Below are 17,068 nucleotides of genomic sequence, written 5' to 3' on the forward strand. Positions count from 1 at the left end.
CTGCAGCCAGCACATTGGCTGCATGTACTTGCCCAGCACGCTCATTAAGAGCAAGCTACTTTGGGCACAGAGCAGTTGTATCTGGACCTGGCCATGGAGAAGGGATAGCACAGCATGGAGCCAATCATAGAATCAGAACTGGAAGGGAACTCGAGAGGTCATCTAGTCCAGTCCCCTGCACTCATGGCAGGACTAAGTATTATCTAGACCATCCCTGACAGGTGTTTGTCTAACCTGCTCTTAAAAATCCCCAATGATGGAGATTCCACAACCTCCCTAGGCAATTTATTCCAGTGCTTAACCACCCTGACAGTTAGGAAGTTTTTCCTAATGTCCAACCTAAACATCCCTGGCTGCAATTTAAGCCCATTGCTTCTTGACCTATCCTCAGAGGTTAACAAGAACATTTTTTCTCCCTCTTCCTTGTAACAACCTTTTATGTACTTGAAAACTGTTACCATGTCCCCTCTCAGTCTTCTCTTCTCTTTAGACTAAACAAACCCAATTTTTTTCAAACTTCCCTCATAGGTCATGTTTTCTAGACCTTTAATCATTTTTGTTGCTCTTTGCTGGACTTTCTCCAATTTGTCCACATCTTGCGTGAAATGTGGCACCCAGAACTGGACACAATACTCCAGCTGAGGCCTAATCAGCATGGAGTGGACTGGAAGAATTACTTTTTGTGTCTTGCTTACAACGCTCCTGCTAATACATCCTAGAATGATGTTCGCTTTTTTTGCAACAGCGTTACACTGTTGACTCATGTTTAGCTTGTGATCCACTATGACCCCCAGATCCCTTTCCACCATACTCCTTCCTAGGCAGTCATTTCCCATTTTGTATGTGTGCAACTGATTGTTCTGTCCTAAGTGGAGTACTTTGCATTTGTCCTTATTGAATTTCATCCTATTTACTTCAGACCATTTCTCCAGTTTGTCCAGATCATTTTGAATTTTAATCCTATCCTCCAAAGTACTTGCAACCCCTCCCAGGTTGGTATCATCTGCAAACTTTATCAGTGTACTCTCTATGCCATTATCTAAATCACTTATGAAGATATTGAACAGAACTGGACCCAGAACTGATCCCTGAGGGACCCTACTCATTATGCCCTTCTAGCTTGACTGTGAACCACTGATAACTGCTCTCTGGGAACAGTTTTCCAGCCAGTTTCCAATGCATTACTTCTCTGTAGATGTGGACAAGCCCCTGCTCCTGGGGCCAGGGAAGGTGCCGCTCCCACATCTCTGCTCCAGAGCAGGAGGGGGAAGTGCTCAGCTGTTACTTTGTGGGCAGCAACTTGGTGCTGGAGAGGAAGTCACTTCCCTCAGACACCATGCCAGACTGAGGCCATGAGCAGGCCTGTGAATGGGGGAATTGAAACAGGAGCCTGGGGAAAACCCAGGATTTCCCACCACCCAACAGGCCTCAGTCATGGCAAGGGTTTTTCTGAGGGGAAATCTCAATCCCCTGGACAGGCCTGGGAAAGCTGGCCAACAGCAGGACAAGAGATGGCACTAGATAGACCAGTGGCTGCCTGGCTCCCGGGGAGCAGCCCCACATTCTCCAAGCATGAGGCACCAAGGCCAGTGGGGCAGCAGACCAGCCAATAGCTGCCTATCCTTGTGCCCTCTCCCACCCAGGGACTGCGACACGCCAGGGCAGCATGGTCAGCCGGGCTGAATGTGGACAAACCCATCTGCTTTTCATCCACTCTGGAGGCTTTTTCTGGGATGATCAGCTGTGCACCTCTGAGCTGGGTGTCACCCGGAGGAGTTGGCGAGGGGCCATTTAGTGCCAGCCATCACTGTGCTGTTACCTGGGGCTCTCCCAGTCTGTCTGTTGGGCCCACCTCATTTCTCATGTGATCCTGAGAGAGCAGGCTCCTCAGGCAGGGACCGTCTCTGTCCTGCGTCTACAGCACCTAGCAGAGCCCTGATCCACAGCATGGGGCCCTGCGTGCTACCAGGATACCAATCATCAGCAGTGAGAAGTGGGACAAGGAGATTTTTCCACTGGGGAATGTAGGGAGCTCCCCAAAAGTCACCCACCCACCACGTTGTAGTGACTCTCAGCCACTGAAGAGCGTGGGCCTAGCACAGGGAGGGCAAGGATGCTTTCTCTTCTCAGCCCTTATGACCCAAACCAGGCTGCTGCCTGAGCAACAGTGCCAGGGATGGAACCAGAGCCCGGTGAGAAGCTGCAGTCCAGCCTGTCACTTGCACCTCATTGCTGCTCTGATCCCTTCTCAGCCGCACACACAAGCTAAGGCGGCCACGTCCCAGCCCAGTGAGGATGGACAGAGAGACAGTGCATGTAGCGGATAGCAGTATCCTGAGCAAAGACACAGGGAAACGGATATTGCTCACACAGCCACCTCTGCAGAGCCAATGACCTGTCATGAAAGAGGGGAAAGGTTAGGTTCCCAATACACATGTATTTCTGGCAGGCAGCAATGCCCTGGGGTGCTGGTGGGAAAGGGCTCTCCTTGAGAATGCTGAATTGGGGTGAAATGGACAGGCTGTCTGGGTACAGAGAGGCAGGTGTGTCCAGTCACAGAGGACAAGCCCATTTCCCAGCTGTGTACCTGACACCTGTTCTCATGTGTATTCACTGGGTGTTTTCAGCAGCAGCGGGGCTGATGAAAGAGGGAGCTCCAGCTGCTTGCTCTTCTGGCCCAGTGGCTGACCCACAGATCACAAGGCCTGTCCTGTGCAGCCATTTAAGGGGACAGTGAGTTGAGGGTGGGCTGTAATATTTCATGAAAAAGCAAAAGCCAGGTACAGAGCTGCCCTCTCCCACCCTGACTCACCTGGCCTGGGCCAGAGAGCACGGCCCCTCCCCAAAGCCCATGCCTATGATCAGAGGAGAAGGCAGGAGAGGAAAGCAGACTGCAGTGAAAAGAGCTGCAGGAGAAAGGGGACTGCCCCACCCAAGGTTTATGAGTGGCACACGCCTCCCCAGTTTCAAAGAGACTTTTTTATGTCGCAGCTGAATCAGACTGAGATTCTTAGGAAGGTCTGAGATAAAGACGCCCACGGCTAATGATCAACCGCCCCTGCTCCCTGCCCTGGAGGGAATGAACCACTGCAGCCTCACCTTGCAGCATCAGTATCTCTGGCTTTGCAGCGTCACATGTTCCTGTCATGAAACCGCATGTAGCCGCTTCCCATGTCGCTCATGGAGCCGCTGACTGTGAACGGCGGGGCCAGCTCCACTTCCACAGACTTCAGGCTGCTAAAGGGAGCCAGAGAGAGGCAGATGCCTGATGGAGCCGCTCCAGGACATTAATACACACACACGATCTGTTTGTACCAGGGGCTGCGTTGACAAGTCCTGAGAAGCCCAAGTGCTGCAGATAGTTATCCTGGATGGAGCAGACTGGAGCCACCTGTGTTACATGCAGAAGTGCCCCGACAGGCCCCAGCATCCCATCCCTGGAATCTCCATCTCAGGCTGAGGGGCCCCATGTCACCCAGATGCTACAGATGTGCTAGTCCAGAGGCAGAGACCCAACCCCACCTAGGGTTTGGGTCTGAAGCTGAGTCAGCACTGGGCTTGGCTCTGGCAGCTGAAATCTGGAAGCTGTTGGCATGGGACTGCAGCCCCAAATGCAGCTCCCACCAGTCAGCGCACGGCACTGCGTCTGGGCTGCTGCCTGACACAGGCAGGCACGAGGCGTGTTTAGCAGAGTAATGGGCCCTGCACTTCTGTTCCCGCCCCACTCCGGGGACACTCACAGAAAAGGCAAGAGCAGGAAGAGCCCAGCACCTCCTCCAAGCCTAACTCTTCCACCAAGCACCGGGCAGAGACACACACATGCACTGGCCACTCCTCTCCCCAGAGCATAACCAGGCTCTCTGACTCTGCCTAGTGAGAGCGATGATGGGGAGCTGTTCTCCTCTGGCTGGCTTAGCAGATAACACTGGGGAAAACTGCCAAACTACCCCGCTCCTGCCCTGAGGAGAGACCTGAGGCAATTCACCGCACATGCCTGCCAGCGGGCATTAAATATACTCACCGGATGTGATACAGGTTGAAAACAAAATTAGGGCCTGGGCAGCAAAAAAGGGAGAGAGGAGAGGAGACCGTTAGGGGGATGGAGAAGGGCTGCAGCCTGCAGACTACACAATGCACCTGTATCCACGGCATGGAGTAGCTACAGGGCACTAGGAAGCAGTAGGTGAGAATTGCCCGTTCCTGGCCTGCACTGTCCTGACTTGCCTGCTTTGTGCATCTCGCTGCATATCAGACAGCGAGAGCGAACGGTGTCCACAGACCCAGACAAGGGGCGTGGTGATGTGTGGAGGGGAGCTCCCTAGGCACAGACAGTGACCCCTCCACTCCAGAACCCTGCCTGCCTCAAGCCCCATTCTAACCACCCTGCAGACCCCATTGCCCGTTATCCCTGGGCGGTCCATGCTCCCGGACAAGCTGAGCCACGGGAGTTCTGGCTTGGCCTCTGGGTGTCTGGCATCATACACAGCAGCTCCTTGGGGATGATCTACCCAACTGAGGCTGCGGCCACGAGGCTGCTAACTCAGACCAGAGGCCATTTGTTCCTCGCTTTCCCTCACTCTCTCTCTCGGTGTGGCTAAAGGGACAATAAGGGTAGCACAGTCCGTGTATTTGTGGACACAACGGGTCAGCCCCACAGCCGTGTGTGCCATCGCACACTCTGAGCAAAGCACGAGTTAACAGAGCAACTGCTGCTCTCAATGCGGGGTGTAAATTAGTACAGAGGGCAGGAACCTTTAGCTCCCCATTTACCTGCAAAAAGGCCTCTCTGGATAATGGAATGGGTAAACGTGCCATTGGTGCAAATGTCAGTGCTGATTTACACCAGTTGAGGATCTGGCCCTGCATTCTGGCTGGGCCAGACAGTGCCCCAAACATGCAGTTCAGCACCCCTCCTAAAGAGCCCGATGACTCAAGGCCTTTGGTCTCTAGCCCGCAGACACTGACCCAGGGGGTCCCTTGCTCCCGCCAGCTTGCTCTAGGATGGTCCCAGCCTCTAACTGCCAGCTGTCCTGCCAGACGGGGCCAGGAGCTCATGCCAACCAGGGCAGCTGAGTGGCATGAGGTGGGGGCTGTGCTGATTCACCACGTTCAGCCCCTCTGGCTATCCGCAGCACCAGCCTGGTTTGCCTTTGTCTGAAAACAAGCCATGCTGTTGTCCTGGATCCTCGCTAGTTGGTGAAATTACGCGTGGAGGCTCTCTGTGAGGATAGATAAAGTCCAGGAGTTTCTCTGCTCTGAAACCTTTCAGGTTCATATAACCCTGCCCCTTTTCTCTGGTCCAGGCCAGGCAGGTGTGCTATTGACAGGCATTGCTCCAGCATGCAGCACTGGGACATTCTCGAAAAGACTGAAAATGCTCTCCGGCTCCGGGAGCTCAGCTGCTTTCAAGGCAGGCTGGTAGGGTGGCCAGGGCCCTGGCTGGGGCTCATGAGCGCTGCATGAGTGGGGAGCTAGCGGACTATAGGAGTTCAGCTCCTCCCTTTGTGTGCTGGTCTGAGTCACCGGGAACAGTCACAGAGCTTCCCAAAGCCGAATGCACCCAGCGCTCCTCTTGGAACAGCTGCACTGGCCTCTCCTGACTCACTTTGGACGGCCTCACCCTGGGATCACACAGAGAGGCAGCCCTTCGAGAGCTAGGGTTCCACTCAGGGAGCCTTTGGGATTCAAGATCTGAAAAGCCAAGCTCCCGTCTGCTCTGCATGGGCACTAAAGATCCAGCTTTGCAAGACAGAGCTGGGTGCCCTGGGGTCTGTCCAAAACCTCCCACCTTCGTAACATCCTGGCTGATGCTGGGTGCTGCTTGTCTGCTGCCTCCTCCCAAGACTGGAGCAATTCCTGCCCACAGGTAGCTTGTTGTGCACACGGGAAATGGCAGGTGCTGTCCACCATTCTGAGTCCAAGAGCATCATGCAGCAGGGGACAGACGCCGGATGCTGCGCTCCTGGCCCTAGTCTCAGTGGGACAAACGCTCCCTGTCTCACTCAGCAATGCCCGACAGCACAGGGACTCACACACCTAGCACACAGCTGGCTTGGGTCTGGCACTGGAGACACAAACATAAAATCCTTGTGCGGGGTCCCGTGGGAGCCCCTTCTCTGACCAGGGCGCTGTCCCATCAGCAGCTCCCATTGTCTCGGGGGCAGCCCCGGCTCAGAGTCAGACATGGGACCGTACATGGAGAAGTTCAGAGGGGACTGTGGTACCTGTGTAGGTTGAGGCTCAGTATCTGCCTCTGCCTAAGGCCTTCTCCACTGGCCCATACTTACGACGCCAACCTGGTCCTCTCAGGTACCACTTGAGAACGGTGTAGCCAAAGACGCCTAGGAGCAGCAAGGCCAGGCCGATGCCCAGGATAAGCCCGAGGATGCTGATGGGCTCGATTCCTGCAAGTCAGAAACAGGACATGCTCTGCCAAGGAACATTCCCAAGGCACTGGGGAGGTGACCTGGAGCTCTGGTGCTGCAGGGAGATGGGTCCCGGAGACTGGGGTGGGCTACAGAGCCCTTCCCCGCCAGGTCACCGGCTGCGCTGTTCTTCTTAAGGCATGGTGAGATTGTGCACGGCAGTACTATGTAGACAATACCTAACACGGCACAGTGGAGCCAACCCTCTGGGACTTCTTGAGTCTCAGGGATCCAGGGTTGTTCTTAAAGCCCCAGCTCTTGGAGTCACAGGATTGTGGGAGAATCCCAGCTTTCATTTTTAAAGAAACTAAGTCCTCTCCTGTCTGACCACCCCCCACACCCACACCCCCACTGGCTCAGTGGGTCCAGGACGATGGTCCTTGAACATCTGCAGCAGTGACACGGGGTATCTGGTAGGAAACACCCTTGGCTCCCTGCTTGTTCCCTTTGACTCCCATGGAGAAGCAAGAGTCTCCTCTCCATGTTGGGCCTCCCCACCCCTCCTTTATCTTGTCTAGTTAGACTGTGAGCTCGTTGGGGCAGGGACGGTCTCTCACAGCACCTGGCACCATGGAGCCCTGGCTCATCCACGGCCTCTCAGCACGCCCGTCATACGCACCATGCTGCTAAGGAGGGACGGGAGCTTTGGGAGACAGGAGCCCAGCACTGGCAAGTGCAAGGCGCCATGTTTGCTTGCAGCTCCCCCACGTTCACCCCAAAGGGAGGAGCGGGATGGGGATATTTGCAGGTGTAAGAATCCCCGTGCTGGAAAATTGGCCCGGGAAGGGAGTGTGACGTCTCCACAGTGAGTCTGGGCAGCGTAGGAGACCCTCTGCCTTCAGTCTAAACAGGAAACTGCACTGGCCATAAACAGGATTCCTCATTCCTCAGGAGCAGGACCCAGGAGCTGCCAAATTCCCGGCTATTCCCGGCCTACGTTTACCGCCAGGAGGTGACCGGGTTTGACCGCGGCTCTGGGAGGCCCGAGGGTCCCCTGGGCTCAGACTGCTCACTCACATCTCTGCAACTCCTTCCCGGCATGGCCAGGCCCTGCTGCACCTGGCTGAGACTGGGACACAGCCATGGGGAAGGGCCTGGTGCTGAGCCCAGATAAGGGATGTCCTCGCTGGACGGGGGAGCAGCAGGGAGGGCAAGGATTGTGGGGCCCCCATATCAGGGGGCAGAGCCTCCTTGCCCTGCACAGCACAGCATGCAGCCTTGTGGGGTCCATGGATTCCCCTGGCCCCTCTGTCCTCATGGGCGCTCGTTCAGAGGGGTGAGCCTGCCCTTCCTGGGACATGCCCCTTGCCACGCCCATGGTCCAGCCATGGGAGAAGGGCCGGGAGCACGTTTAATTTGTATTTCAATCAACACAAGTTAGCACAATTTGTCTGTCAGCCTGAGTCTGCACGTTTTGGCCCAAACAAGTCAGCTCCAATCCTGCCTGCATGCCCATAGCCCAGGGCAGGAGCAATACCTGCTCCCTCCCTTGCCCCGGACAGGGCAGTCACAGGTCCGCAGCACAGGGGAAGCAGCCAGTGGTTGCCTGCTCTCCTCTGCTCCCCAGCAGCCCCCGTGGCCAAGGCTGCTCAGTCTCCGGCAGGTTTACGAGAAGCGGGAAGGTGGGGCGAGAGTTGTGAAAGCACAATCATCATGGGGGGCGGCGGGGGCCAGAGACAAAACTCCAGGCTGCTGCAGCAGCCTCTGAGCCAGCCCTGGACACACTCAAATGTGTGGGGCAGAGCTGCCCAGTGTTTCGGGCACTGGGCCCCCCGCGCTCTGGGGAGGCTCCTGGGTCCACCTGGGATTCAGCCCCTTTGCTCAGCATCACCGCACCGCCCCCAGGAGCCAACTGGGACCCTGCAAGCGTCAGCGGCTGAAGTCTGGGCCTGGCTGAGGGCCCCCCTGGACTCCCTTTCACTGCCACTCTCAGCTTCAGCAGGGCCTAACTCCCCCCACGGCTCGGTTCCTGGCATAGGAAGCCGGACCCAATGCGTTAGGGCATATGGAGGGCAGCTCCGTGATGCATCAGCCCCCTTAGTGCAGTGAACAGCAGCGTGTCTCCCTGGGCAGGGCAATTCCTGGGCAGCTGGCACCCTCTAGCGGCCATGTCCTGCTGTGCCAGTGGAAGCTGTACCCACCCTGAGACTCAAAGGAACCCCAGGCCAGCCAAGCCCCAGCTCGATGCTGTCCCGTCCCATCCCCACTGCTCCAATGTCCCTCTCGCCCCCGACTCTGAGGGCACCATCCTGCTGCGGGGTTGGGGGCACAGACATGGAGTGGGGGAACATGGGCAGGGCACTGGGGCCCCTGCAGCAACCCTTTGATAAAAAACGCCCCCGCAAGCAGAAGGGGGAGTGGGCTGATCTCTGCCTCAGAGGGGAGTCACCCCTTTCTGGTAACCCAGTGGCGACGATTCATCCCAGGGCTGGGGCAGATACTTCAGAGGCATAAAGCTTTGCCTCTGGAAGGAACCGATGGCCCCACCTGTCTAGTGCTAAAGTGCCAGAGCCCCCATCCTTGCAGCGGGCACCCCATTTCCAGGGACCCTGGGGCCGAGGGGTCCATACAATCAGTGTGTATCCCAGGGTCTCCCCAGTCATGGGCTCCATCCCCTGCCGAAGAGCAGCTTCCTAGCCCCCTCTCCCTGCTGGCCAGGCACCCCAGTGAGTGCTGGGCCAGCCACAGGCTCTGGGGGCTCTCTGTGGGCAAAGCCGAGCAGCACCCCCCAGCTCTTTGCGTCACTTTAGCTGTTTTCCTGGGCCGTGTGACACTGATGGGTCCGGTGAGCTCAGGGCAGGCGAAGGGGACCCGCTGACGGCCTCAGGTTCCAAAGCACTGCCCACAGCCTGAGCCTGGGACTGCGGGGGGCTTCCCCGAGCCAGCTGTTACCCGCAGCCTGGGCATCTGGGCCACACACCCAGCGCGAGGGAGACGCCCGCGGGCTCGGCGCTCTCAGCCCCCAGCTTGAGTCATTGCCCCAGCTGTGCCAGGCCCCTGCTCGGGAGAGTGGTAACCCCCTAGCTGCCAGAGGCACTCACCCCTCAGGCAGGCAGCCCCCCAGCACAGAGAGCGACCAGCAACAGGGCACCGGGCGGCTCGACACAGGGCCACGGCTGGTGGAGGTGCCGGGGCTGCAGGAGAGAGAAAGGCCCCTGTGCATTCGCATCACAGCAGGGACGGGGACGCTGCTCACAGGTGACTGCCTCTGCCCTGCCACAGTCAAAACCCCATGAAGAGCTGCCCAGGGGCCGCAGTTTGCAGAGAACAACAAGTGCTATCAGCCCTACAAAACCCAGGCGCTGTGCTGCATATCGCTGAGCCTCGTCTACTGCAGGCTTCTTCTCGCTTCACTGACGCGTGAGGTCTATACAGCTACACCGGTCTCTGTACCAGCCGTCTCCTCGGAGCTGACACAGCTGGTGCCAGTGTTCAGACACCAAGCTCTGCCTCCCACTTCAGCTGGGCTCAGGGAACTCAGCATCTCCTCTGTGCCTGCCATGCCACCCTCAGCCCTGCAGTCACCACCCGCTGCCCAGTTAGCACCCAGTTCAGCCACACCCCTGCAATGGCTTTCCCACAGACACGGCACTGAAGCCATTAACCCTTGATACAGAGACTGGAACACAGCTCGGTAACGAGGTTTGGGCCCATATGCAAAGCACGATCAAACCAGGAGTGCCACGAAGCTCCTATAAATAGATGAACTGCAAATGTGGAGGATGACTATGGTATAAGAGAGTCCTCCAAAACAGTCACATCCATGCTGTGGATCGGCACTGGTGCACGGTTTGCTTAGCACAGCTCTCAGACAGAAAATCCCTGACTGTACTGGTCAAGAAATGGAGAAGGAAGCCTGCCAGCAACAAGCGTGGTTAGACACAGCCATTGCCAGCACCATGCAGCTTTCTGCAACTCCAGCACTGCCAACTTTTGCTGTGTAGGCCAGTGGTTTTCAAACTTTTTTCATTTGCAGACCCCTAAAAAATTCTGAGGGGAGGTGCAGACCCCTTTGGAAATCTTGGACAGTCTGCGGTCCCCTCAGGAAATCCACAGGCTGAAAACCAGTGGTGTAGGGTGTTTTTCGTAAACCCCAGCTGCTGGAGTCATGTGATGATGGGAGACTTTCCTATCTCCTGTTTTTAAAAAGCAAGTTTCTAATCCTTGTGTTTTCAGAGCAGAGCTTGGAGACATGACCCCTAAAGGCTCAGAAACCAGAAGGCCAAGAAAACAAAACCGAAATTATTATTTTTTGTTCCATTTCTTATGTATCCTTATAGTGTATAGACCATAACTGCTGTATATAACTGTATATGACATTGGCGTAACTATTAATGATTTCACTATATGATGCATTTTATTATATAAATCCTATGAATTTGCAGCCCATCTCAGGATCTGGCTGGGGTCAGGGATGCTGTCACTCAGTCACACACCCCAACTAGCCAGTTTAGCCAAGCACAAATCTCTAGTCAAGAATTTCCCACTGTCTGGTCAGTGAAAAGTACAGTAATGCATTGGCTGGTGTGCTAATGGCAGGAATAAGAACTGTTCTATGGTGTGTCATAGACCCCCATGCAGCTGACAGCTAAGGGAGATTCTCCTAGGGGCCTATGCTTTCAGAGCAGGAGGAGCTGAGTTCTGCCCCTGTGACGTTATAAACAGGCACAATGTACCGCACGGTGACAGCTGTGACATCCTAGCTGGCCACAGCTTCTTACAGTGCCCAAGAAAGACGCCTGCAGGGTTTGTCAATATCATGGAGCATCCGTGCCACCTTCTAGCTCCTCTTGCCATGCAGCATAGTAAAGTGGCCCTGTCGCTTTGATGTCAGGGCTCTCCCCCCATAGATTGCTCTGTGGCCCCTGAAACCGCCCAGGGACTGGAATACTCCGGGGTAGCCTGGAACAGCTTTGTGTCTGGGTCAGATCCCCACGCCGTGGCTCAGGGGCAGCAGCACCTGCCAGCTGCAAGTTCCTATACCGAGGCAGCAGAGAGGAAGACCTAACAAGCAAGCTCAATTTAGATAAAAATGCCCCTGGGGTGAGAACATTTCCCCAGGAGATCACAGTGTCTGCACCATGTGCTAGATCCCAGGTAACATTTGCACAGCCCGGTAAGACACAGCTAATGCACTGCGGAGATGCAGCTCCTGGTGCTAACACCCCCGCTGCTTTCAGAGGGCACCGGCAGAACTTGTTGGAGCCGAGTCCAGATTTCCTGCCCACGGCTAGGCAAAGCAGGGCATAAAACAGAGTGGCTATGCATGGGCGCTCCTCACCCCCACACACCACAGAACCCGCTCCACAGCCGCTTACTCTGCCTCACCTGGGAACGTGGACAGCACGGTCTGGAAACTGCAGGGATCCACTGAGCACAGCCCCCAAGTGCAGCTGGAACCGGGGAGCAGCAGGCCTCCAAATGCTCAGACACTGCAGTGCTGGGGGCCAGGAGAGAGATTGAGGACCCCAGTCCCTGGTCTCAGCGTGTCACCACAGCAACCACAAGGGCCACCAAATCTGTTCTGATCTGGGCTTTGCATGCACAAGTGCTTGACAGTGGGCCATTGCACCGCCCTGCCCCACTGTGCCTCCGAGTCAGCCAGGTATGGAGCCTGACAGGAATCATTACTCCGGACGGCTGGAGGAAGATGTGGAGCCTTTGCCTCAAGGCGCTGGCTTGCACTCCCCCCCGGCAGGCAGTGACTAAAAGCCAGTGCTGGCCAAGACAAAAGGAACTGCTGGCTTAAGCCCAGAGTTCCTCAGAGCCAGGTGTTACCTGCATCACAACCAGAAAGACGCGAAGTGCGGCACTGGGCCTACGTGGGGAGCAGCCATCATGAGTCCCTGTTGGCCTGGGCCTGGATTGGAATCAGTGAGCCAACTCTGTTACCAGCTCCTTGAACCACCCAGTTCTCTGAATTAAACCGGCCTATAGTGCAATGCTGCTAGAAAAGCAGCTAGGTAAAAATGGCACCTATTGACCCCACAGCTCCGCTCCCTGCGTCTCAGAATCAGACCTGCTCCCTGTTCCCTCCTGTGACCAATCTATATGGATACAGCAGAGGGAGCTGGGTTCTGTTCTGCCTCACGCATCATCAACAGAGCAGCCAGGCCAGCACCCCGGACAGAACCTTTCCTGGGGGATGCGAAGAGCAGGAGGGGCTCAGCAGGGGATTGGAGCCTGGATGGAGTTTGCTGTCCCAGTGGGGAGAAAAGCCATCCTTTGACTTGCAAACTGAGCATGTTCTTACAGGGCCCCTGGAGCAATACAGGGCCTGTGGCCTTCTGACTGCTGCTGTACATGACCAGAGAATGGTCTGTGCAAAGTGCAAGCCTGCACAGCAAACCAAGGGGGCCGGGTCTACCACCAGATCCACCAGCACTGACAGGCCTCATTTAGGGGCTCCTGGGTCACTAATTTCATGCATCAGTTCAGCATGTTTGGAAACCTACGGCCGAGCTCACGAGCACAGAGATGTTGGTAGTTTCAGTGCATCATCCGCATAGAGATCTCTCAGCATCACAAAATCCACCATGCTGCGTGGTACAGGGAGCAGTCTTCACATGCAATCTCCTGCATCCAGAGTGTAGCAGAACAAGACTGAGGTGCACTGACAGAGGTGGGGGGCAGAGAGCCCCGGGCTGGAATAGCAAGGGGGCTGCAGGTCAGGACTGAGGAGCATCAGCAGAGATTAGAGAGGGTGCCTGGCTGCAGCCAATGTTCTAATCTTTCACCTCCTCCAACAGCATCATTAATGAGCTACCTCAGCCCAACAGGGGAGAGAGGAAATGCCGTTTAATTACCTGGCTTGGGATCCATCTATTTCCTGGGTCCCCAAACCCGTGGGAACAGCTTATGCAATGCACCCAGGCGGGCAGATCATCTTCCTGAGGGTGAGAGGAAAGCAGTGCTGGCTGAGACAGGGCGGTCCTGTTCAGTCTCTCCCCCCTGTTGACACAACCTGCTCTGTGTTTGCCTGATCCCCTGCGGTGACGGTGGCAGCTTGGCTCCCAGCCACGTCTCAGCCTTGGAGCCTCCACCTTCCTTTACCTAGGCCAAGGGTGTCCTCCTCTCTCCTTGTGTCCCACACACCTGGGCTTATGGGGCCTGCAGGGCAAATCTCAGCAGATGTGAGATCAGATGTGACTCTACTGCACCATCCTTACAGAACGGAGATCCCCCCGGGTAACAGTGGGTCGAGGGCCCCTCTGCTCTGCACAGCCCTTAAGGGTCCCATGGACCAACAGCTCCTGCATTTCCACCCTGTCTAAGAGGGGAGTGGAATGGAAGCCTGGGGATGCAGCTGATCTCACCAGCCGGCCCGGAGCAGGCGAGAGGCAGAGATTGGTTGACAGACCCCCTGCAAAGCCCCAGGGCGAGGAATGAAAACCTGCCAGGGTGCTCAGGGGGCCTGCCCCCAAAATAACCATAATAGGAGGCTCCTTCCCCTGAGGCTTGAGCTGCCCTACAGGATGCTGAAACTTGTAGCATGGGTGGATCCAAATGAATGGAAGCAGGGCCCCCACCCCATGCAATGGCCAGCCATGGCTGTGCAGGGAGCAGGGCTCAGCTGGACAGCCAGGTAGATACCAAGGGCCTGAGGCTGCAGCACCCAAGGGAGACATGAGACCTTTGGGGAGTGTATTCCCAGCCTTGGCCTCCTGGCCTTGTTGGGGTGGAAAGGGAGTTTAGCCAGGCCCGGGAGCCCAGGAGCATCATGCCCCTCTGCCCACTGCAAAGGGAATTCAGCACAGGGAGCCCTGCCCTGTGAAACTCCTGCAGGTGACTTTCCCTTGCGCAATCTCATGCCTCTCCAGTGTAGCAATGCCCTGTGTTTTCCAGACAGTGTGTAAAAGGAAAACAAACAATGAAGAAAGGGCAGCCGGGCTCCCCCAGGGAGATCTTGAATAGCATGGTGCTAACATAGATGGTAATAGTCTGGCATTTTCCCTACCCCACTGCAAAACCTGCTGGGACAAGAGAGACCCTCCCAGCTGGAAACAGAGCTGGCTCGGCGGACCTGGAACACAGCTATCTAGGCATCTAGCGTACTGTTTGAGAAAGCCCATCATAAGAGAGAGCAAGTCATCCTCGCTCTGCCTTCTCCTAGGGCACGATTCACACCACATGGCTTAACAAGTGCCAAAGCCACAGGCCAAAGGCATCCCCAGTGCAAGTCCCTGGAAGTCAGAGGAGTTTGCACCAGGCATGACGCTGGACCCATGTGTGGCTGTGTGGCCCTGTAACGCACAGCTGCAAGATTGTACGCTGGATGCTAAAGAGCACACCAGAAGGATGAAGGGGAAAAAGCTCTCCCATGCATGCAAGCATCAAGCCAAATGCTCATCTTCCTCTAGGGGACATCCATCATCATGTCTGCAAACCATAGATCAGGGGTCGGCAACCTTTCAGAAGCGGTGTGCCGAGTCTTCATTTATTCACTCTAATTTAAGGTTTCGCATGCCAGTGATACATTTTAACGTTTTTAGAAGGTCTCTTTCTATAAGTCTATAATATATAACTAAACTGTTGTTGTATGTAAAGTAAATAAGGTTTTTTAAAATGTTTAAGAAGCTTCATTTGAAATTAAATTAAAATGCCAAGCCCCCCGGACCGGTGGCCAGGACCCGGGCAGCGTGAGTGCCCCTGACAATCAGCTCGCGGGCCGCAGGTTGCCTACCCCGCTATAGCTTATGACCCTGGAGAAGTGCTAATTGCTGCCACCTACTTACAGAGAGCAGGTCTCAGCCCCAGATTAATAAAGCTGTCGGACTATCCCTGCTGTTGGTGTGGTGTCCCAGGTAGTTATTGTTATTATTTACTTGTGTTATTGTCATGGCTGGCAGCTCCAGCCACGGCCCAGGACCCCTTGGTGCTGGGCACTGTGCAAATGCAGGACAAAGCACTGGTTCCCTTCCCCAAAGAGCTGACAATCTAAGATCCCAGCGCTTCCAATTTTATTGCGTCTCATGATATTTGATACTTTGCTTAAAAGCCCAGCTCCTGGAGTGACAGGATTAGGGGAAAATCTCAGGGGGGATGGTTCTAGCCCCTGTGATTGCAGAGAAAAGCTTGAAGATCTGAACGACCTTAACATCTCCAAGACCAGAAGGGCAAGAAAAAGAACCTTGGACCCATTGTTTTTAAAACCTCATGATTTGTAAGCCAAACTCAGGATTTTCTGGGTCCTGACTCGTGATTTTTTGAGCACGTGGAGCTGGTAACACTGGAGTCCCTATGTTACCACTGTAGCATTTCACTGGTTCAGTGGGCAGAACACAACCACTTCCCAGGAAAATACAGTCAGCAACAGTGGCTTGGCTTTGCAGCTGATCTAAATCATGAGGGTGCCTTGGTTTGATTATTAGTGTCTGTCTTTGTATCACAGCAACACCTCAATCCCCAAACTGAGATCAGGGTCTACTGTGCCAGGTGCTGCACAGACTCTTAGTCCCTCCCCCCAAGAGCTGGAGTCTAACGAGACAAGAGGGGAGGGGAAACTGAGACATGGAGTATCTCCAAGCTTTGCCCCATAGCCACAAGACCAACGTTTTCCCAACAAGTGATCCAGCCTCCTGGGGAGATAAAACCCTCACAAGCAATGGCACAGGGGTGTTACGCCAGCAGATATAGCCAGAGATAGGAACCCTTTTTCACTAGAGGGTGACCTAGTGCCATGCACATGCTGACATCCTGCCCTGCGGCCCAATTCCCATCTTGGCACTGCACGAACCAGATCCTGATTTGTGGCCCTGACGCAGGCAAAGCTGCCGCTGACAGTGAGTGCCCCTTGAGTCACAGCACAGCACGCAGTCTCTGGTAAATCCTGGCAAGCGATTGCATCTCACAGTAACGGAGAGACAGGACTCCACTGTGCTGAACGTAAATGAGGTTCTTCCGTAGTGAGGCCATTGGACAAAACAGGAGCTGAGCCTGGATAGATTCCTGCTCTCTGTCTAGCTCCCAGTCTAGCCAGCCTGGCCCATGGAATTTCTGAAGACCAGAGAGAGAGAGATTTATCCTGCCTGCTAATCGTACCACTTCAGCTTCCCCCCAGCGCTGCCGTGCTCCCTGTGCCCCAAAGCAAGAGGGAGCATTTCCGGGAACACAAGCCAGAGACATCGGTGCACTTTCCAAGCCGCGCCTGGTTCCAGCTCAGCAGTTCAAGGGAAGCTTCTCTTTTAGCTAGAAAGAGGAACAAGCTGTCCCCGGAATCCCCAGGGCTGCTGCCCCCAGTATCACAGCTGATACTCCGTTCCCCCTAGCTCCTGCAGCACCCACCAAGGGAGGGACAGGAACAATGCAGAACATTCACAGCGGGGACATGAGCGACTGGGCACAAGGTGGGCAATGTAAAACAATCTGCAAAACAGTCCTCAGCTCCAGTGCCCCAGTGGCTCAGGGAACAGCATGGCTGGTGGAAGGGGACAGGGGGAGGGTTGCTGCAGGTTCCTGAGCCCGTCTGCTGCACCAAATCCAGATACTGCGGCTTGGCCTGAAAGTGGGGGGAAATTTGCTTCTTAAGGCACAAATTTAAAGATACAAAGACATATAGAGTGAGTGCAAAGCTGAGCTCTCCTAAGGCTCCCGGCATGAGCAGGTCAGCAGCACATCCTCTCACACCTCCCAGTCTGTGTAAC

This window comes from Eretmochelys imbricata, chromosome 22 (assembly GCF_965152235.1).
Source record: "Eretmochelys imbricata isolate rEreImb1 chromosome 22, rEreImb1.hap1, whole genome shotgun sequence".
Classification (NCBI taxonomy): domain Eukaryota; kingdom Metazoa; phylum Chordata; order Testudines; family Cheloniidae; genus Eretmochelys; species Eretmochelys imbricata.